Genomic DNA, 23,513 nt, shown 5'->3' with positions numbered 1-23,513 from the left:
ACCCTTGCTCTGTATGCAAGTCTCTTGCACTTGTGAACCTCACTCTGGCAATAGTGGTCCGTATGACCTTGGGAAATTTATTTAATCTCTCTGCTTAGTCTTCTCATCCCAAATGGATGCCTCATCGGCATGCTTTCAGGATTCATTATTGAACAGATAGCACTGCTGTTTAATCTCTGTATTATAGTAGCATCTGGAGGTCTCAGCTGAGAGGCGATATATAAATACTATGTGAAAGACAATTTCTTCTCAAAGACCTGCCATTGTAAGCAGAAAAGCAGCACTGCAGGCTGATTTGCTTCAAATCACGCAGGGGAGTAGTATCAAAGCAGTATCTCCCGTCTAACTTGTGACTGCTGAAACAATAGAATTGATACAGTCTTTACATATATGAAGAATAGTATGTACCATAGGAGACTGTGTACTTTAGGAAAGAAGAGTCATCCTGAGGATAGATAGAGATAAAAATATGGCTTAAAGCAGATATGTTTGTAAGACATCAGTGAATATCTCCTAAAAATGTTTCTTAAAGAGGCCTATTCATGAAAAAGTGATTTGAAGTGAAACCGATTATGTAGATTCCATGACAGTCGTGTATACTGACGTTTCTCAGTGGCATAGGATATAATACCTTTTCAAAATATTTTTTCATTGAAAATTTAAGAATTGTGGAAGCTTTTGTAAAATCGAGTCTGTTTTTATCTGTAAGGTATATAACAGGAAACACTTTAGAAAATACAAAGCCTAAACAATCAATACATTTGACCATTCAAACATTTCAATTTTTCTTTCAAAGCTCTTTTCAAGAATGGCTTTAAAAGCTCAGAATGGTTGTTGACTTTTATTTTATTTTTTAAGTTGACTAAAACATATGAGGTTGCATGTAAAAGAAATTGTTGAACATAAAATATTTTACTTTTTTTTTTTCTTTTCTGAAAATAATTTGAGACTGACCTGAAATATACTACATTTTGAACTACAGTACTGAACTAACTATATTTTATAGGATATTCTTTTCAAATTTACTTCTTCAGGCAGACTATTTGAGTCCTACATTCATGTTTATCATTGATTGTTAGTGGCTATCTGAATGCTTTATGATCTTGATTCATAAATATGTCTCTAGGAAGGAGAGAAAGTGTCTGGAGTCTTGCATGTTCTTAAATTTTTCCCATGCTGGCCCAAGTCCAAACAAGATATTGTCCTTTTTCATTACACTTTATATACCTAATTAAATTCAAATTCACATAATCACAGAAGACTGCATTTCTCCTCCTTTTTTTTGCCAGATCAAATCATGGCTTGTTCCCTGTGCTCCTGAATGTGGCACCTTCCTATCAAAACCCTGATTTTAGATCCAGAACTGAACATTGATCTTGTCCAGAGCCATCTGAGGTCAAATTGCAACCTTTACGTAATCAGGGACTTTTGGATCCATCTCTGAGATTTCAACAGAAGAGCAACAGAAGGTGCTCTTCTACCAGTGAAGCTACTCTGTGAGGCAGCAACAAAGCTGTTATAAAATTGAAATTGTAGTCTGAGAGCAAACTCTTTTATTCCTCTGGATAACAAGTACTTCAAAGTTTATAATCTGGCAGTAGTTCATCTGGCATGTAGTATGTTTGGCAGAAGCTTGGATATGACCATTAGACCTAAAAAAAGCCCTTACCCATGTCACTTTGCTAGCATGAAAAGAATGGTTGTGAAAGTTAGAAATTGTAAGTTTGTTAAGTCTTAGATATGGATTTCTTTTTTTAATTTGTTATTTGTTGCCTTATTAAGGGTACAACAATTTGCACTAGCTAAATGAAGAAATAAACAATACAAGCATTTAGCAATCATCACAAGACCCATACCCTCCAGCAAACACATTTAACTTCAAGATGTTTCACTGCAGTTTATGGAACTACTCACATTTAAGGAAGACATTTCTTCGGGTGTTTTGAAGATGGACAAAGTGTGTAAGCAGCATCTTTCTCAAAATAGCAGAGCGAGCTAACAGCAAAAGCAACAGGCACATATTCCCTTGAGTCTCCAATTAGTTTACTATCCTCTGATGCATTTGTCTCTCCAAGCTGATTGTATTTTATTTGGATACATGATTACATACATTAAGAGAAATTAAGAGAAACATGGAGGAAAAGAATGAACATATTCTTGGAATTAAAGACCTGAGGAAAGACTATTGTGAACAAAAATGCTTCCCTGATCTGCCACACCGTCTGCTTACTTGATATTTAATTCAATTTTGCTGCTTTGTCAGTCAGAGCCTCTGTGTGCACACACAGTGAGAGGATGAAATATTAGATTTAGAGTAAAATGGGGTACATAGGCACTGGCTTCTGTTTTTCCAGGGCCATCTTCACAGGCTATGTTATCAAGGTGCAGAATGGTATTACCACAAGGCACAAATGGCTGTTGCTTCGCCAAAGCCCACATTACTCAGTGCTGAACAGAGAGATTTCCAGCAGTGAATAGATCAGGTCCATGTCAAGACTTCTTGGCTTCATGTGATTGCAGAGCAACACCAGAACAGAGCCTTTTTCCTTGAAGTTCCTGAACTTTAGAGTCATCTTTCTTGACTCTTCCATTTGATTCACTCAGTGTAGTTTGGGAAACTATACTTCAGATAATGGTTTTTCCTTCTTGTTTTCTTGCTGTAAAGCTGCACAGTGAGGCTGGGTTAAAAAGAAAGGAGGTGTGAGTCTACATTATTTCGTTCTATAAAGTGTTTTCAGGTACAGTTTATATCACTGGATTTGGGTATGTGAGAAAATTGTGAAAAAAGATTAAAGCACTGATATCACTGTTTCAGATGTGTTAGAATACAGTCTTCAGAGGTGGCTAAAAATTAGCCATCACCAATGTTTTTAATAGATCTTGGTTTTCTGATTTTTATGGAGAAAAAGACGCCAAAAAGTTATAGAATCATAGAATGGGCTGAATTGAAAAAGACCACAATGATCATCCAGTTTCAATCCCCCTGCTATGTGTAGGGTCACCAGCCACCAGACCAGGCTGCCCAGAGCCACATGCTCTTGAATGCCTCCAGGGATGGGGCATCCACAGGGCAACCTGTTCCAGTGCGTTACCACCCTCTGTGTGAAAAACTTCCTCCTAACATCTAACCTAAATCTCCCTTGTCACAGTTTAAAAAAAGCCAAATGTCTCCTCTTCTTCCTGTATTGCCTGGAGGGTTCAGGAAATTATAGACACATAGGTCTTGATTCTCCATTACTTATATAATCTCTGGTAATTCTTTGTTCCCAAGAGCTCTTACAATGAACACTTCTTGAAAAAGAAACCATGCATCATAGAGAAGGATCATAGAATCATTAAAGTTGGAAAAAACCACTAAGATCACCTACCTAGCCCAACCACCAACCCATCCCTACCATGCTAACTAACCATCTCCTCAATGCATCATCTCCAGTTTCTTAAACATCTCCAGAGATGATGACTCCACCACCTCCGAGATGGAACCAAGTGGCAAAATGTGAAGTCATAAAACTAACAGTCTCATGAGGAAAACAATGATATTTCCTTACAAAATTGTCTGGATTGTCTGGCAAAATATACAGAGGTGTAGGTCGTTTTAATGAAGGCATTTGAATACCTACTAATCATAAAGGCATTTAGTTTTTGTACTTGAAAAGAACATTTTAATGAGTATGGATTCACACAGTTCACTTCTGTATTAAAACCGGAAAGATGATCAAATCATCAAGCTCCTGCTGACACAGCTGAAGCAACGCTAACACAGCTGGGAATTTTTTCCTAGAATTCCCTGGTGTGAAAAGGCTGGGGATATGCTAGCACTAATATCTTAGAACTTAACACTCCCGGACTTTTGGGAAATGCAATTCAAACGTAAAATTAGATCTGTATGGTGGTTCAGAACTTAGATATGCATTTTTCAGTCCAAGCTAATATGCAATTTAAAATCATTCTAGAGGAGATAAATTTAAATATAACGAGTAAAGTGTTTTGCATTTTGAGTAAGATAACTTTAAAAGGCACATGTGAGAAAGGAAAGCTGTATCAGAAATGAAATCTTCTGCCAAGTATCCTCGATGTCTACAAATTAACTCAGTTATTAATGTTTTGATTCATTGCAGTTTCTTTTCTATACCAAGTAATTTCAAAGTCATAACCTGACTTCTCTGTTTTTTCCTTTGCTCACCTATCAAAAATTTGATAGTTCATGCAATCTATATTAAAGCTACTCTACTTTTGGGTTTGCTGAAGTTTGAGCAGCAATAGTAAATGCTAGTTCCTTTTAAATAATTAATTTATCTAGCTATCTGTCTTCTGCCTGTCGTATACAATGTGATGTGTCTTGAATATTCTAGAGCATGGACTTGTCCTAGGAATTTGAGAATAACAATTTAAAAGATTTTCAACAAATGCTCTGCAAAGATCACTCAACATAGAAAAATTTTAGTAGAACAAATGAAAGAATGTTTATTTATTGCTACAGAAAATATTGTGATGTGGAAAAGAAAAGAGACTTGTCTTAAATTTAAGATTAACTTTATCCCCTTAGCCTGAGCCTTTAATCTGTAGAAAAGCCTGAGGATTTATGAGTGTTAACAGACCTGAATTTTTTATTTCTCCTTCTTTCTTTTTACTTGTTCATTTTCCATCCGTGTGTCCCCTAAGAACCTGAGAGCTATGATTGAAAGGAAAGATATGGTGATTTATTTGATATGTCTTTATTCTGCCACACAGGTAGCAGTACAGTTAAAACCAAGGTGATTGCAAATGATTTAGCTGAACATAAAGTTTTGAAATTCAATGGCACTGAGTGTGCAGCTGATAGCAATACCTGGCAAAGCAAAAACGTTTTAAATGAGCACTGTTAATCTTTTAGTACTGTGTCAGTCTATGACCCTGAGAGGTGATCCACAGCTTTTTATGTTCAAAGCTCCTACGCAATTTTTTCCTGCTTCCAATAAAATCAATAAAGATGATTATTCTAAATGTGAATATTTTGAAGTATATGCTAAAACATACATTTATTATTTCTCTAACTTCTTAATTATTCTTTATTGAAAAATACACTTGGTTTTCTAATATGTGAACTTTGATTCAGATTTTCAGTTGAAGAAAGAAACTGAGGTCTTCATAAGGTCATATTCTAAGTATGGGCTATTGTACGGGGTTTTTGTTTGTTTGTTTGTTTGTTTGTAAAGAATCCTCCTCTAATAGCTGCATACAAAGACATTTGAGTTTATTTCCAAGTTCTTCATCTTCAGTTCTGCTAAAAGATTTGAAGCTTCAAAGTTAAGGTCAGGTTAAATACACTTACTATTTCCTTTTAAAACATTTTCCAATCCAGTAGATGTTGTTGGTTTTTTTACAGATCATTCCTTTCAAGCAGTTTTCCATGTGTTCTTGAAAAGAGTTTATGTCCTAACACCTTGCTTCCAAATTGAATGTTATGCCTAGAATTTACATTTTGTAACATCTAACACATAAGCACCCATGTTTTTCAACTTACCTGCTCCAAAAGAGATTGTACGGCTGTTTGTCCTTGCAAATTCACTGGAATAAACCAGAAATAATTCCACTAAATTTGATGCAGTTACAGTCATAACTGTATTGAATGAGGTCTTTCACAATAGGTGCAATTAGCTCCTGATTGATGTAGGAAAAGCAATTTAATAACTAATGAATATTTGAGAGAGACTTGCTGAAGGAATGTAAATGCACTGTAAATAGATTCACTAAAAAACAAATAGGAAAACATAAATCAGGAGAGGAAAATAATAAAAAATTCACTAACATAAAGACAATAACAAAGAAGTGCATTTTAAATTCAAGAATGGTGTCTTCTTTTGCTGGAACATTTTTTCTAGTAAACTCACCCCAAAACTTTCCTCTTGTCTCTTGTATCATCTATTTATTTGAATCATCCTGAACAATTGCAGTCTTCCTGTACTCAAACCTCACTTACTGAAACACCTGCAAGCTTCAGTTCGCAATTTTTTTATGATAATTCAATAGGTGAATGGGCACATGAGTGTTTTGATATTCATATACAAGCAAGCACTTATTGGGTAGCGCTACTGCATCTAAATGAATATTGGACAAATAAGATTTTTTATTCCTCCCCAAACTTGAACACTGTAGCAGAAAGTAAAAGTATAGGTTCTCTTATTTGATGGTTTTACAATGTTTGATATTTTATCTTGTAGAAGAACAGGAAGTTTCACTGTGGCTTATGTTGAAGGGAATATCTATAAAACCAGAGAAAATAAACATCTGAAGATTCAAGTACAACATTTGACAGGAAGATAAAATGAGGGATTAATTGGTTTCAAAGAGAACATGTGAAATGTATCTCATTTCTGTAATAAATGTGCTCAAATGTCACAACAAAGTTGAAAAAAAAGGGAATGAAAAACAAAGAAGGAAAAGGAAAGGGAAAGAAAAAGGGAAAGGGAAGGGGAAAGGAAAAAGAAAGGAGAAAAATCTTTGCCAAATCAAACCAGAATAAAAGCTGGAAGGAGTTTTCTGCTATAATCTCAGTGATGTTGCTCCTGTAATTCTATTTGGCAGTGGAAAAGATAATTGCATTTTCAACTTTGAACCCTTACCATCATTCATTTCTGTACCATGACCTCAAGAGTCTGTTTGATTGCCAGCATACTGAGGTACAGAGAGCAAAGAAGTGGGAAATGACACAGCAGAAATCAAATTGCATGAGTCATTTTTTTTTTTAATTTCCGTTATGTTCCTTATATAATTTTGATGGCAGTAGACCTAAAGTTAATGAACAGTAGTAAAAGCATCTGCTCTAGCTATGTCAGTAGATTCACCTCTGTGTTCACAGCTGCAGCTCTGCAAAATTTAACCAAGGTCTCTTTGAAACAAGTTTTAAATGAGCTAAAAAGTACTGGAATTATATAGCTCATGAAGGATCTATATAGTGTTGTGGTACCATAAATAAATGCTGATATTTCCTCATTAGTGACTACAACAGCAGTAGGTTAAAAAAATTGGAAATTCTGCATTTTGCACCTCCATTAGGAGCCTGTAAAATATTTAGGAGGTTAAGCAAAGTGAGCAACTGGAATACTGTGAAATGTTCACTGTTCCTTTTACCCAGATTACTAAAGGTAAATACCACCTTTTTCTCTCAGTGGTGCCCAGACATTCCAAAGAGGAGAGAAAAGCCCCATCAAATAAGTTTCTGGTCTTTGCCACAGGAGGTGTTACCTGTATGTAATTGCTCAGTTTCATTATTCCTGGATTAAAAGAAAAGTGCACAGGTGAAAGAAAGTGGCAAGGGCCAGGGCACTATAGGGAAGATATTTTAAGGACTGATTCAATAAATACTTTGTAATAGCTTATGAAAATTAATTTCCTTAAAGATTAAATACCAAGCATCTACTTAATTTGTGTGTGTTGGTGTTGTCGTGTGCAATCTATGTGAGGAAGACCATGGGAAACCAATTGGTTTCTCCTGGGAATAGAATGAGTAAGGGTAATTTTTTATTTGTGTTTTATATTCTGATCCTGCTCCTGGAAATTAAATCATGAATGCACACTAGTAGCTCAGTTCCCACAAAGGTTCCACTGGAGTGATTTTCATTCTCCTTACAGGGTTGCCATGCAGTGGTACCAGCAGGGTAACAGGATGCTGGCACAGGGATCAAGATCTTGGTTATTCTTCACCAAGATCCTCAGGCCTAAATCCTTAAATGAGAAATCTAAATCCAGTGACTGACTTGGAAAGTTGTTGCCTGAATACACTGGCTTTGGGAAAGCTGTTTACCTACCTTTGCCTTGATTTCCCAGTCTGATAAATAAAGTTAAATAAAAGTAAGCTACTAGGGGCTGATTCAATAAAGACTTGGATGAATAAAATCAAGCGTAGATGTAAGACAAGTATCTGTGTTATAAAGCTGTAACTTTGAGTCCTCTTTTCAGCTATTACTTATCCCTGAAGGCAGTTCACTCTGTGGACATCCACATGTCATCTGCTGGACATCCAGACCTCTCTTGAGCCCATTCCCAGAAGCACTCTAGACCTGATGGTTCTGTAACAGGACACATCTGTCATAACTGAATTCATCGTGGTCTAGGAAGCAGATATATGTATTCCTCCACCAAGACTCTAGCTAGAAACATATGAAATTGGATTCCACTGAAAATGCACACCATGTTTTGACTAAGTTTTGAGCAAAAAAATGCAGAACACACCTCCATCTTAGTGGATTTTATAACCTAATATTTACAGAAGTGGTGAACATGGAGACCAAATCTGTGCTCCTAACGCTCTGACTACTGTCAGGAGGCTCATTATCAGCAGGAATGTTGTGGAAGAGGCTGTCTAGGGAAACAGCGATCTCAGTTTCTTCACCCTCTGTTAAAAGCAATCATCCTGCTTTTTAAGTAGCTGACCATATTCCATATTCCTTGTATTTACAACCCTGAAGTCTGGTGGAGCTAAGCCTGCTCTAGGTCAGCTTCCTACTCAGAGAGGCACCTTCTAAGATTGCCAGAGTAACAGAGGTATGGCTTCAGGTTCAAGAGCAGTCAGCTCTATGTCACAAGATGGGAGAGGCTATCCTGTTCTGCCTTGGTATCACTGTCAGGTTCCTTCAAGAACAGGTAAGAAATGACTTTGCTTGCACATCAGTATTAGACTACCCTGAAGCAATTGAGGAAAAGCGGAATATTATCCCTAACTCTACTCACAGAATAAAACATTAGACCATTTCGGTTTCTTTTAGGAAAGGTCACAGGCTCTTTGCTTTGACAGATTCTGAACAGATGCAGGAACTTGTATTTAGGAGAGGACTGTATTCCCAAAGATTGCCTGCTGCACTGTTAGAGGCAATTTCCTCTTCAGTGTGTTTGCCTTAGGGATTTTCTTTGCAGAAAGTGCAGTTTATTTGAAGGCCTCTATGATGTAGCTTATTTTTCCTCAACATTGCATAAAGATTTGAGGACCCTACCTCTGATATTGCTAGAAATCCAGTGCTCTGGGTTTCTGCCCCAGGAAAGCCAAATCATTCTCTGTCAAAACAGGTGTCCATTTGAAGACTGTCTCAGATTTTTATGTGTTTTAGTTTTCTTTAAAAATTAATGTTTTCTTACTGTAAAAGTCACAAAAGCAACTAAGTGCTCTGCATCATATATAATATAAATTACGAGCGCTTTTACAGCCTTAAGAATGACAGCTAAAGAAAATAAATGATTTTGTGTCACAGTCATGATTGCACTTAAATCTATGGAAAAAAAGCTATTTTTGTAGGTGGCAAAACAGTTGGGTAAAGAGCAGGTGCGCAACACCGAGATCTTCTTGTAGGCAGAAAGATGGCGTGATACTGGGCACACAAAACACCACTGAGTGGGGAGAATGAGACTGCACTGTCTTTAATTCTCATGGGCTGGGAGCTCCTGGGAATTCGGCTGACCTCCAGCATAGGTCACAGGTGCTCAAACGTGCACTATGGCACGTGTTTGCTGTAGGTGGAAGGTTGTTACAGGAGAGGAGGCATCTGACAAGTGAGGAGTTATGACTCCATCACTGCAAAGGTCAGGGTTCTCCAGCTCTCTGGTCTACATGCTGCTAATCCTTGCAAACAAAGTGTTTCGTGCAGCAGCCTGGAAATCAAAGTGCTGGTAACGTTTTTGTTCTGAAGATCAAAAAGACTTGCATTTGGTTTCCAACTTTGCCCAGAATTCATATTCCTAAATACAGGAACCAGTGCTACTTACCAAAACTGGAACCAACAAGCATTTATTGAAGCATAGTAATCATAAATAAGGGGTAGTTACTTGCAGTTTTATAACCCCTTTCATCTAGGATTACTGTATGCAGTGTAAGCATTCATTAACTGAAGCCTCATGATAGCACTGAGTTATAGCTATTTAAAAGGTAGAGGATTGATACCAAGAGAATAAGCAACTGCGTTATTTTTGCAGAGGGAATGACTGCAGAGCCTGTGATGAAAAGATGCCAGAAATTCCAGTAGTATGCCCTTCTAAATTATGGTGCATCATTAAAAGTCACTGATAAATTTTTGCCCTTCTGAAACACAAGATATGCTACCCTTCCCTTAAAGCAATGAAGCATTAATAGTTGCATGGCCTGTTATAATTATAGAGCTATAGAAGGGTACAAATCTGAAGGCTATCAGGAGGACATTTAGTCCATTTCCCCAGAATAATCACTATTCTGACTGTTCCTGAAGGAGATCTGTTATTACAGGCTGTTTTACAACAGTAGGATGTGCTTAAAGAGCTCTGATATTAGAGACCCCCTGGCATACGTCTGCCAAACCGTTCTATTGATTTTCTAGCCCTATATTCTCAGTACTTTCCATGAAGTCTGACCTGCATTTTTTGTCTTGTTATTTAAACCTGTAGCTTCTTGTCGTGCACATGAGCACCAGATGTTCCTCCTCACCCCTTCACAATAACCTTATATGCATTTGAAAACTGTTATCATGACACTCATCCTCCTTTTCTTTAGGCCCCTTTGATCTCGAGGTCATGTTTCCTTGACTGCTGACTGCTATCTCATCTCTGGAATACTCCTCAACTGATCAGAAACATTCTAGAAGGTTACTGCCTGAAAGCAAACCTGGGGCATATCTAGGGGAGACCTGACCATACTTGTAGTTCACAATCAGCCCTTGTGCTTTGTTACAGAACAGCTACCTCACCAGTTGTTCTCCGTCTTCAGTTCCCACAGTTGATAATTTCTGCCTGAGAGTCGCATTTGTCTCTATTGAATTTCACCTTGTTCTTTTCAGTCCAGTCTTCCAAACTGTCAAGATGATTTTTGAATTTGAATCCTACCCTCCAATTTACTTGCAGCCCTTCCTAGCTTCATGTCAGCTGCAAATTTAATAAGTGTATGTTCTATTCCATAACTCAGGTCATATTGCATAGACTTTTATGAGCTCTGGGAAGAGTGAAAGAAATCAGCAGACAATTTGACAAAAGCCCGTGCTCCTATGTACCACTCAACTATAAAAACACTTTTTTTTTTTTTTTTTTTTTTTTTTTCCCCTGAATATATCTGACTCTTCCTTGGTTTCTGTGCTTTTTTTAAACTCCCCATTTTTTTACTCCCACTTTATTCATCTGGAAAAAAAAAAATCTAATATTTACCATTTTTATAAATAATTTTTAAATGTCTGTAGCAGGATGGAGATATCAGATGTAGAATGGTTTTTCTCTTAGGTAGTGCTTTCATTTTTGATGTTGTATTAAACTATGAAAATCACAAATACAATACAAATGCCTCTAATATGACAGAGATTATTCAAAACTGCTGACACCTACAGTTTCCAAGGGAAAATTTATCTGTGATCAGCCTTAATTGGGTCTTTCTCAGAAGCTTTTATGTAGCCTTCCGCTCACGCAGGTCAGGGCATCTGCCAAAAGAGTATTTTCTTTGCTGTTTATATAGTGCAGCAAGTGACCATTTAGCTGAGAGGCAAGAACGTAAATCCTAATGTGTTTGATTTGCTAGGCTGTGGTGGCACCTTTTCCATCAGAAACAAAGCTCTCTCCTTGCTCAGCTTACTCAGCAGGGATCGTAAAGCTGGATAATCCCATGAGTTTCAGCTGCTAAACCTGTTGCAGATATTTAATATAAAATGACAGTGCCGCTGTTCTCCAAACTATGCTTTTAGCACTTAAAAAAATCCAAAGGAATTGACCCATCATGAAAAAAAACTTACAGTTAACAGTACCTTTGTTTCCGACCTTTGCAATTTACATTCATAAGTAGTCTGAAGTTACCTAGAAAGCAAAGGTTTTCAGTTGAGGTCATGTGACAATGTCTTGGATCTTGTAAAAATCTTTTAAAACTTTAAAACCACCTTTAACGTGGGAATCAATGCATATCAGGAAAATAGGTTTTTCTTAACGTGTTTTTCAGATTTTGTTTATTACAATTTGTCTATGTCTATGACTGGAAGCTTTTCTCGCATCTTGAGGAATTTATCAAAAAGAAACTTGAATGGGTTTTCATACCTGTTATGTTCTATATGAGGCCTTGCACTCTTTGCCAGTACAAGCCAGCAAGGACTTCTGTGATACCCAACAGCTGCTGCACAGGATGCACCTTCTCTTTTAACTTCTTCATATGGCAGATTTTGGAAGTAGTGTTTTCACTGTTCTCTGCAAGGAGTTTTAAAATTAGTCCAAGACTTTACTTTTTAGACTACGCTACCCAGAACTCTTAACAGGCTGCAGACTGAGAAGCTGTGAGGTGATGAATTTTTAACTGAACAGCCTATGATCCTTTTTTGCCAAAAATAGAATTCCTCACTTCACTTCAGATGTTCTCCATCCTTAACAAGGAAGGTATACGTATGCCACGGAGTATATTCTTTCATTTTCTGCTTTCTGAAGCATTTCTGGCTAGTGACTTTTAGTTATGTGTTAGAGCCTTTTTTAATGCAATGGCAGGTCCCTTTAAACTTTACCCAAAGTAACAGCAACTAAAGTTTGTGAGATGACTTGATCCTGAGGAAACCTGAATATGTTGCCAAGAAGAGGCATTGACACATACTGGCATGCATTTCTCTATCAGACTGTTGATATAACCTTAAGCAAGATAGCAAACAGTGCCAGCTGAAAGACCCAGTGCACATAAATACATCAGCTGGAGAGGAGGGAGCCATAAATAACACTTTTAAAATTTATAAAAAGGAACTTCGGGCACAGGAGGACTTAGTAATTATTTTTCAATATTTCCTTTCTGTAGGATTCTCCAGACCATAAAGTGGAAGTCTTCGTGTTCCTTTCATTCCCCAAAAGGAGACTATCATCAAAATCTCCAATTCTGTGATCCATCTATTTTCCAAGGTCCAAGCAAAGTGAATAACCTGAGTATATTAAAAATTTGGAGGAGTCTTTCCTGGTATGACAGGACATGATTTAACCCCCACCTAGGGGCACACTGAAAAAAAGTCTCAGAAGCAAATGGATCCAGTGCTGCTGCTATGTGGCCAAACCATTTTATATTCTTGACTCTTCTCCTGTATTCCTCAAGGGCTGGTCAGTAAACCAGAGAGTGCGGGAGAATTGTCTTAGAGATTTGTTGTTATTATATATGTCATCAGCTGTCAAGAGCAAAAAGACCTTGTCAGCCTAAAACAAAACTGAAAAATGTATCTTGTATTGCTGCAGTGAAGAATCATTTGGGAAAGAATTGAGAGGAGTAAAGTTTGATTGCAGTTTCTAGAGTAAAGCACAAAGAGTTTGGAACTCACTAAAAGGAAAAAACAATAAACTCTCCCAAACACACTCCTTGCCTTTTAATGCCCCAGCCTCAACATTTATTTTTCCCTTTTTTGAATAATAGTCTAATATTACTGAACCAAAGAGTGAGCAATATCTCACTTCTTTGAATCTTCACGGTATAAGTTCACCAGCATAAATTCACTTCTCAGCTTGGTCCACTGAATATTAAAATCTACTACTGCTTGCCATAATCCCACAAGAGTCAACAGCTGATATATAGAAAGTAGTTTTCAGCTATATTATCCCTAGGTATAGTGAGGATATTTAATATATCTGTTCAGAGATGCCTTGCTGGTGGTACACTAACCAGCAATAACAGCACTACTTATGATTTCTGTATATTTTCTCTCATGGAATAACTAAGGAAAATAAAGAATATCTTTATTACCAACAAAAGATAGACCCGCACTGCCAGTGTCATACTGACCTACTTTCAACCAGTAAACTTTATAGACCACCTTCATTATGTGTCGGAGTGTGTAATTGATCTAAAACACATCAAAAGTGAGAAGGAGGGACACCATTTCCTTTCTTTAGGAACCACATGGTATGTGGTCATAACTACCACTAGGCTTAACAGAAAGAGGAGGTGCTTCATTTTTATAATTACTGATATTTTCTTTGGAAAAATAAAGATTTTGCTCGTTTAAGAAAAAAAGAATATTTGTGAAATCATGATGTAGAACCATTTCTGTATTGTAACAGATTTACTTCACTCCCTCACTCTGGGCTGATGAATGGAATCATCTCTGATGCCCAAGAGGATATGATGGACCGCCCAGCTGTGGAGGTGTGGGCCATACCTTCAACATTAGAGTGAGCTGCGTAGAGGAGATTGTGTTTAGCTAACCTGTCTGGCTTCTAGAGGAGAAGGGGAAGTATGAGGAAAGCAAATGGTATCAGCTCAGAAAGCAAATGGTATCCTGGGCTCCATCAGAAGAGGGGTGGCCAGCAGGAAGAGGGAGATGATTGTCCCCCTCTACTCTGCTCTTGTGAGGCCCCATCTGTAATAATGTGTCCAGGTCTGGAGCCCCCAGTGCAAGAAAGACAGGGAGCTGTTGGAAAGGGTCCAGAGGAGGGCCACGAAGATGATAGGGGACTGGAGCACCTCCCCTATGAAGGCAGGCTGAGGGAGCTGGGCTTGTTCAGCCTGGAGAATAGAAGGCTGCAGGGTGACCTCATTGCAGCCTTTCAGTACCTAAAGGGAGCCTACAAACAGGAGGGGAATCAACTATTTGAAAGTGTAGATAACAACAGGAAATGGTTTTAAGTTGAGGGAGGGAAGATTTAGGTTGGATGTCATAGGGGAAGTTCTTTACTGTGAGAGTGGTGAGGTGCTGGAACAGGCTGCCCAGAGAGGTTGTGGATGCCCCATCCCTGGAGGTGTTCAAGGCCAGATTGGATGGGGTCCTGGGCAACCTGGTCTAGTGTAAAATGGAGAGTTTGGTGGCTCTGCATGTGGCAGGGGGGTTGGAGCTTGATGATCCTTGAGGTCCCTTCCAACCCTGGCCATTCTGTGATTCTGTGAAAGGCTGTGAAAACACTTTACTGCCCCCAAATCAAAATATCTTCACTTCTATGGCTTCTGTTCTTCCAAATCATATTGGCACTTTCAGCAATGGCCACTTCCCATGCTTTCCAAAAATGTTTGCTTAGGTGCAAGCTTAATCTGCTTATAAAAAAGAAGTAATTCAATAGAAATTTCATTCAAAGGATGTGTTGGTTAAACATGATGGACAAACTCTAAATCTTATGGCATTTGGCACTATTTTCAGTTCAGGAGAGTAGGAAAACATTTTGGTGAAGAACTGTGGAAGAAAATCAACTTTAATCAGAAGCACTGAGCGAGTGAAGGAGTTGAGAATCAAATACAAGGGAAAGTAGCAAGTTTTTTTGAAATGCAGGCTGATTTGTATCTGCTGTATGGATGTTACAGATGACTGCAAATATTTTTCAAACATTTCTGTATTTCTATTTCTCGCTATTCACATGGCGTAGTTATATCACAAGATGTACAAAGTCACTTTTTTTTCCCTCTTCTTTCATAACCTGAAAATTGTATTCTTTATTACGCACTATTGTGCCTCTTTGGTAATAAATAAAGAGACAAATACAAAATGTACCTCAGCTGAAGAGGTTACTTTGGGAAGCATGGCAGCCTGTGTTTGAGGGAAAGAGTGGATGAGAAAGGGAGTTTCATCCAACCATAAGAATAGCCTTTCTGCAAAGGCTTTGTTCTTGTTGCTGTGTTAAAAATTGGAAAACATTTTTTCTTGCTGACACTGGGAGTAGATCAAAGCCACTACAGACGATGAGCAGAGGTGAAATGACACAAGACATAGCTGTGAGGAAATGTGATGACTCAAGGAAAAGTGGCCATAAATTTTGGAGGTACACCAGTAAAAACATGTTGACCCAACACCAGAGCTCTTAACGCTTAGGCAAAGACAGAGGTAGAGCACTGATACTTCTTAGGGTGCTTCCTCAAAACACAGATTCACTGCTTCTTCATGTCAGTTTGCTGTTCCTAGAATGTAGGAAGGAATCACCACAAATGTTTCGCCACTTACAGATATCCCCAAATACTCCATGATAGTTTTAAGAGCCTCAAGAACCCATCTTCAAAGATAAAAATATGGGCTGCTGCTATAACTGGTGAGTTTGAGGTAGAAACTCCCTAAAGTCATTTCAAGTATAACTGCTCCAACACCATAGGCAACAGAGGGAAAATACAGCTGTGGCCAGCTGTTGGAGGATACCTGCTGAAAAGTGGTCCTCATCAGTGAGTACTGGCTTAGCTTTTCCAAACACACTGTCTTTTCTTTCCCCTCTCAGCCCCCCCCAAGAAATATGTGTGTTTTACTTGCATGGATCCATTGCTTGTGAGAAAAAAATACAGCGGACTCAATTCCAGTTTTACATCACTAAATATGACCATGGTGTTTCATGCTATCACAAGGAAATACGACTCATGCAGAGCCTCGTGTTTAAATTTTGCAATTTTGAACTGTACATTGAAGTAAAAATTTTTTAAGGATCAGAAATGGTTAAATAATATTTTTATTTCACCACCCCCACCTCTTAAGATGTGTATCAAAAGTGCAAATGTTCTCACTGTTCTTTCTTTCTGTTTCAACCATTTGGACATTCACACACCTGAATGAACTATATGACTGAAAAGCATCATTCTTTTCCTGCTATGATAGCTTACAGTGCTGTGCCTAACAATCAGGGCCTCTGGCTTCTGTGGACTTTTAGCACTGAAATGTATTTAGAAGTCATCATAGCGAGTGTTTTCCAGGGAACTCTTCATACTTAATCTTTCTGCAGCTGTCATCGTTTTTATAAAGCTTAACTGGATCAGTGCTTGATACTAAATCTAGCAGTTACCTCACTTGCTCTAGGTGATGGTCTTCCAGAGGAATCTTCCAAGGAATCTTCCAGAACATTGTGTGATCTTCCAGGACTGTGCTGCCCAAGACATGCTAAGAGGGTACATCCTCTGCTTTGACAAGCAGAAAGCATGTTACGTAATGAGGAAAGACAATACAACTCAGTGTTGCAATTACTCTGAAAGCATGGGTACAGGGGAGTAAACAACAGATTTAGATATCTACCCTCTTTCTCATAGACTGCTTTGTACAGATTATCTCAGAACTGAAACTTAATCACATACATTTTCTGCAATGAAACGTGAACTTTGATAATTAAAGGAATAATTTTACAACAGTGAGATAACAGGCCTTCTATGTAGGTAGAAAATCAGTAGATGTCTCGTATACTGAATTAAATACACAGCTGGACTTTCATACATAAACTTAGAAATTTGGACTATATGAAAACAATTATTAGATGAGTGCATTACTCAGTGGAACTAAGCATATTAAATGAGTAGGTGTTATTTAATACATGATTAAATTTGAAGGATGAGCTGAGTGGGTGTTTACAGGAATTGTCCTGAAGTCTATGCAATGCTTCTGTTTGTGATTTGCAAGACAAGGTGAAGAACACACGTATTAAGTTCACCATCTGGGCAGCATGTGTACAAGAAGACAAGATTGCAATTACAATGGTTGATAAATTGAAGACATAGTCTGGAAAAATAGAATGCAATTCAATACAGAAAAAATACAAAGTTTCGTCTGCCTTTTTGCAGGAAAAAAATGAACTGCACAAAAGCAGAAGAGTAAGGCAGTTCTGCAGAAAGAAACTGGATTCAAAATGTGTCACCAGAAAAAAAAAAGTTGTTAAAAAGGCAAACAAGAGCATGTGTACTCTTTAAGTAGCAGTTTTAACTGTTATTTCTGAGTAAGATTATGTCTTCAGCATGTCCTGTGGTCAGCTTGGTACTAGAGCAGAAGAAGGATCTATTGAAAGACAGCAGTAGTGAAAATTATAAAGATTAAGATGGATATCTGGGGGAAAAATGGTGTTCAATATTTTTGGTTCAATAATGAGAAATTTTACATAACATTCTTAAATGAGGAAGAGAACGAGCTCTTCCTTTTGTTTGCCTGTCAGATAGGAGCAGATGCTCTTGAGTTATACTAAGGCAAATGCAAGCGCAAGAAAGGATAAAAACAAAGGCTAATGCAGCTCTGGATAAGTGTTCAGGACAGCATTGGAAACACTACCTGAGAAATTTTTAACAGCAGTTTGGACAAATTCCTATCAGGAATGGCATAACAATAGCTCATCTGGTTTCAGAATAGACAAAAGAGTGGATGACTCCTTGAGTTATTTTCAGTAATTCCAGGATTACATTAACATTTGACTATATTTGTATTTCATTAGCTGAAACAGCCTTACACTGGATTTTTAATATTTCTGTACTTAAAGCACAGTGAAATGTCTTCATTCCCATCAAACCTTTGGCCAAAACAAAAGAATTATCTCCTCTGACATGTGCCTGACATATCACAGGATAGCTTTATCCATTTCTTCCTGATTAATTATAAATGTATGTTAAAAACTTCATACACATTTGATGGATTTGAGCTTTTGATCATTTCATCCTCTCCTTGCCTTCAGTCTGCCATCTGTTTCTCTGGGGACATCTCTCACAATCCAGTCAGCTGAGTAATGGTTACCAAAGGGTATCTGTATCCAGCAAACAAAAGAACACTCATTATGGAAGTATATCCTCTCTCCTCTCTGCGGGCAACAGGTAACATCTCTGTTAGAGACACAGGAGATGCCTCTGATCTGCCATTAAAACCTTCACTCTGATCATACTGCTATCTTTACGGGCACACAGTGGGTTTACCCCTGTCTTTGCAAGAGGATGCAGAGGACTCTTTATAGCCACGTAATGTCTGTTAAAAACACTCTTAATGAATTAGAAGTAAATGAAAAAATCTATGAAATCAAAGGGCGATCTCCAATGATTTCAGCAAGGTTGAAACAGATCCTTCACAGGCAGTCTCCCTACTGTGCTGACTATGCATTGGTTTCTTCTTTCTGATCTATAATAATAAAGGAATCTAGAGAAAAATTTATGAAAAAAAAAAAAAAAAACAGTGGAAGTGTATTTTAAGAATAGTATTTCTGCCATCATTTGATTCCCTTTGAAAAGTCTGCCTTATTCCAACTAATAAATGGCTAAGGCATCCCAGTCTCCCAGTGATAAAACCTTTACACAGAACTGCACAACCGCGTGTTCTCTTCTCCTCTGCTTAATGTTATTTAATGTGAATTTTCTGCTGAGAAAGCATGAGCAGCCTAGATAAAATGGAAGTATTGCAAACTTGGCTGACAGTAAAATGGAATCTTTGCCTACTCCTGACTATAACAGTTATATCAGTGATCAGTGACATTTCTGCTTTGCATTTTATACATCATTCACTCCTGTGTATCCCAAATCAGTCTCTGTAGAGTGACGTATCTGTAAAATACCAATATTTTACACAACACTGCCCAGCACTATTGCAGGACTACAATTTCTTCACTGATGGAAAAAAATGTATATAATACTGAAAAACCGTGAACAGCTGCAATTTTAATTTAAGCATTTGAAAAATTCTCTGTTGCCTCATAACATGATTTCAGACAGCAGTGTTAGTGGTTTGCATTGCACACTGCTGAAGCAGAGCAATGAAGTGCAAATTTTAGTTTCATCCAGCAGTGATCATTCAGTTGGGAGCCAGAAGAAAGTCTGTCTGAAGAGAACTTTGTAAGAAATCCACTGTGACGAAATGGGAATGTGTCTGGGATTTTTTACCCTATTTGTAACTGCTCACTGCCTTGCTCCCATTGATTAATGCATGGTTCCTCAAAGCCTAAAAGATATATGGTATGACAGGTAGGCTTTTTTCCTACAGCCCTGAACTTTGTTTCTTTGAGATATTTTTGCTGATCCAGGAAGCTAAGCAGGTCTTTCTCTTGCTGTGAACTTCTGCATGCACAACTTTTGCAGACAGAAATACACTATTCTAATTTTTTTTTTTAGATGTACCTGAATCACAGACAACTTGGGGATGAGCTGTCAGTGAGGTGCACAGAAATGAAAAATAGCATTTCCTCCAGCAACTGCCTCACATTAAAAATTGTTTTGCAAACTGGCGGTATGGTGGTTAGATTTGGTTCGTGTTCAGATGGCCTTTCTTCCTCAGGAAAATGAGCACTTTGCAGTCTGCCCAGCGCTGCCGAGCAAAACAAAGCCCGGGCAGAGCCTGCCTCATAGACACACACATTATCACCTCTCTGAGCTGATAACCACAGCCGCCAGTGTATGAACGAAGGTGCCACGCATGTGGTGATTATGCAATATGTATCCACACTGTCCAACTCATTAGCATCAGTGCGAGCATCTTATCAGACTGGGCTGCTTCGCAAACGAATGCTGCCAGGCTGCTGGAATTATCTGCACAGTCAGATGCTCATTTTTAGCTTTTTCATTGTGGCTGAAGACAGCACCACTTGATCTCAGCAAAGTTATTTTAAAATCCGAGAGTTTGCCAATGTTTCTTTTTAAAGGATCACATCTAGTGTGACTCATTACTCTTGGATTTCATTTGTCAGAGCAGCCGAATAGTCTAGCTTTTACATTCCCACTGGCCATTATCTCTGTTTGTTAACAGCTAAATGGCTGATGCAGAGATATGCATTGTTCCTGTATTTTCTTACAAGGAAAGAGCTTTCACTGGAAACAAAATAGTAAGAGAAGAATCCAGAAGTATATGATAATCTATAGCTTTTAAAGAAAAAGATGGCTATTGACTGGGAATATTTTCATACAGTTTACTGGCTGTTAGCTCTGGGGGGTTGATTCATTGGATTTCTTTCTCTTTAGATTATACATTGCGTGTGCTGAAATAAGGTCTTGTGCCACTGACACCATATGTTAAATAATCATTTCTAGCAGAAATCAATACATTAATTCCAAATACATCAATTGGTTTCCACAGTATAATCTTTATTCATCAAACTAGCACCAGGATCTGCTTAAAGGTGAGTATGGGAATGATCCTGTATGTATTCAGACATCCATTTCGATGAGTGGAGGTCAACCCCTTGGACACTCCATACAACTGATTTTAGGTAAACACTCCAGTTAGTTGTGGTCTGAATCACTGTAAAATTTGACTTCAGAAACTCTTTGATTAGCTGATGCAGAGTCTGAACCATATAATTATAGAATCATGCACAGTTGGAGTGGAATTCATTAGCCAACATATTAGAATCCCCTTTTGATAAGCACAGAGGGAAAATCACTGTTGCTCCATACAATAGGTGTTCTACACTTTGCGCTTTTCACGTTTGCGATATGGTGCTGCATCCACTTGCTTTCTCATTAACAGTGAATGATGATGATGATGGTAGTGATGATGATGATGGTGTTGTTACATAGTTGTTCAAAACGATTTCACACAATACTTAGCTTAGAATATTCTTGCTTCTAGTACAAATGTTAAAGCAAATGTTATTCAAAAGGTTTCAAGCTATTGATATTTCACCTTTATAAAAAGATACCCTCTAATAAACTGCTCCATTATAAGAGTAGTATCAGCAACAAAAAGAAAGAAACATTGACATTGTTACTGCAACCAATCAAATCAATTCAGTCAATTTGTTGTATAAGTAACAATGTTTGCTACTTGTAGATCTGTTCATTTAAAGCTGATAGATCTAAAGCAGGCAAGATTTCATTCTGAAAACCAGTCAGGAACATTCGCCAAGGTATGGAAGATCAGACCGTTATGGGACACGGCAATTGCAGATATACGTGTGCCTGCATCTGCAGGTCAGCTGTTGAGTGGGCTTTGCAGTGAACCAAGCAAGCAGAAATTCTGTTGTGGTATGGGAATTAATTAAGGCAATACTATTAAATGCACACGGTACAGCTACATAAAACTATTACCTTCTTCTGTGATGATGCTCCACTTTGAGATCATAATGTAATTGTGTTAGTTACAAGGAAGGACAAATAAAAGACTAATGATATTAACAATCTGGTAAAATAAATAACATTTCTGTGATAGCAATTAAATATTATAATCACAGCTTTTCCATTATTATTTGAAAAAAAATATTGAGCTACACCTGTAATTAAAATTTTAACTTTTTTTTTTAAGAAAATAGTGCTAATAGGTGCTGTGTTCAACTGAACTGTTTCTGTACTCATTCAAACTATCATGTAATGATAATACTAACATACAAAATAATTCAGAAAATAGTTTTAGGTCTGGAACCATTCTGTGTGATTTAGGAGTCAGCAGAATCTGCGTATTTAAAATAACCTCCAGAAAATCATGTGCAACAACTTGATAGTATATGTATAACACTGAGAAATGACTTTTTATACAATTCATGAGTATGGCACTCTTCTGCTCTCCCTTACAAACAAGGTGTCCAATCCAAGCATGCCAGCAATCTACTAAACCTCTGGACTTTAGAGATCAGCTATCCTCTCTGGATATATTGCAAATCATTTTCAGAATGGCCATAGGGTGGCCTGGCTGTGTCCCAGAACAGGCATCATAGGTACATCTTAATACGTCTTCTGTCTTACTGAGACAATATTACACGTCTGGGTACCCATTCTATGTCATTAACTCATAATAAGGCAAAGAAGAGAGCTTAAATCCTCCTGTTTCCCCTAGTAAGTCCCTGCATGGGGTAAATGTAACCACCAAGATCAATTCTTCCTACAAAATGTTGATATGGTATTCCAGCATATATTTTATGTAGAGAGAAGTTGATGAATTCATTCCTAATACATCACCTCTGTGTCTCAGGTGACAAGTCCAAGCCAACAAGAGTGTCTTATGGGCATCATGGCAGTAGCATTCATAGGTTGTAAGTACTCTGCTTGAGCACAGTGTATTTTTTTTTGTGCTGAGTGACCTTGAGCAAATCATTTTTCCAGCTATGATACAAGGAAAATGACTCAATCTTCAATTTAAAATGTGTTACAATCTATGCCTGAAAAGCTCCATATGAGAAACAGCTATTATTATTAAAAGTGATGCAAGGATCTGCATGAAGTCCCCCTCAAACAATGTAAGATCTATTGTTCTTTATCTTCACGTTTCCTTTTGTCTTCACTCTTTTGCCTCCCACAAATCCATTCCCATACTCAACCTTTGTGAGACCATCAAAGCAGATGCAATAAGCAGCCTGGAAAAATTATTTCAGTTTAAGGCAAGTAAAGAGATAGAGGACAAGTCAATAAACAAGCTGATGAAGATTCTCCCTCACAATCCAAAACAACCCTATAAATTTACATATAATCCTCATACCATGTTTCTTCTGCAGTCCCTCCTCTTTCTCTCCTTGTTGTTTTTGTTGTCGTTACTTGACATGCTATATTGGCTTCAGTCCAAATGCCCTTAAAGGCAAAGGCTGTATCTTTCTCCTATCTTTATTGTGTCTCCATATAAAAGTAAGAATGAACATTACTTTTGCAATATTTTCAAGAGAACCCTTTGATGATTTACTGTTCTGCGTCTTTGTAAACACTTTGTTATCTCCCCTGCAGGGAATCAACTGCCTCTTTGGATCTTTTGTCACTGATACTTTCTGAGTGTTCCTGGATTGTCTATCACAGAGCTGAAATGGTGCCTTTAAAATAATTTGCTTCATACTGATTTATTTCTTGCAGAGTCATATCACACCAAGGCCAATTTTCACTACCCTTTGCACGGTTACTCACGCTGCTTGGTGCGCTGCTGACTTCTTCCTGCTCTCTCTCCAAGGAGAATGCTTTTTTCACTGCAAGACTGCACCTGATT

Source organism: Centrocercus urophasianus, unplaced genomic scaffold (genome assembly GCF_019232065.1).
Source record: "Centrocercus urophasianus isolate 14NV4802_14NV808 unplaced genomic scaffold, USGS_Curo_1.0 seq_13, whole genome shotgun sequence".
NCBI classification, from domain to species: domain Eukaryota; kingdom Metazoa; phylum Chordata; class Aves; order Galliformes; family Phasianidae; genus Centrocercus; species Centrocercus urophasianus.
Note: the sequence above shows the minus strand (reverse complement) of the source record.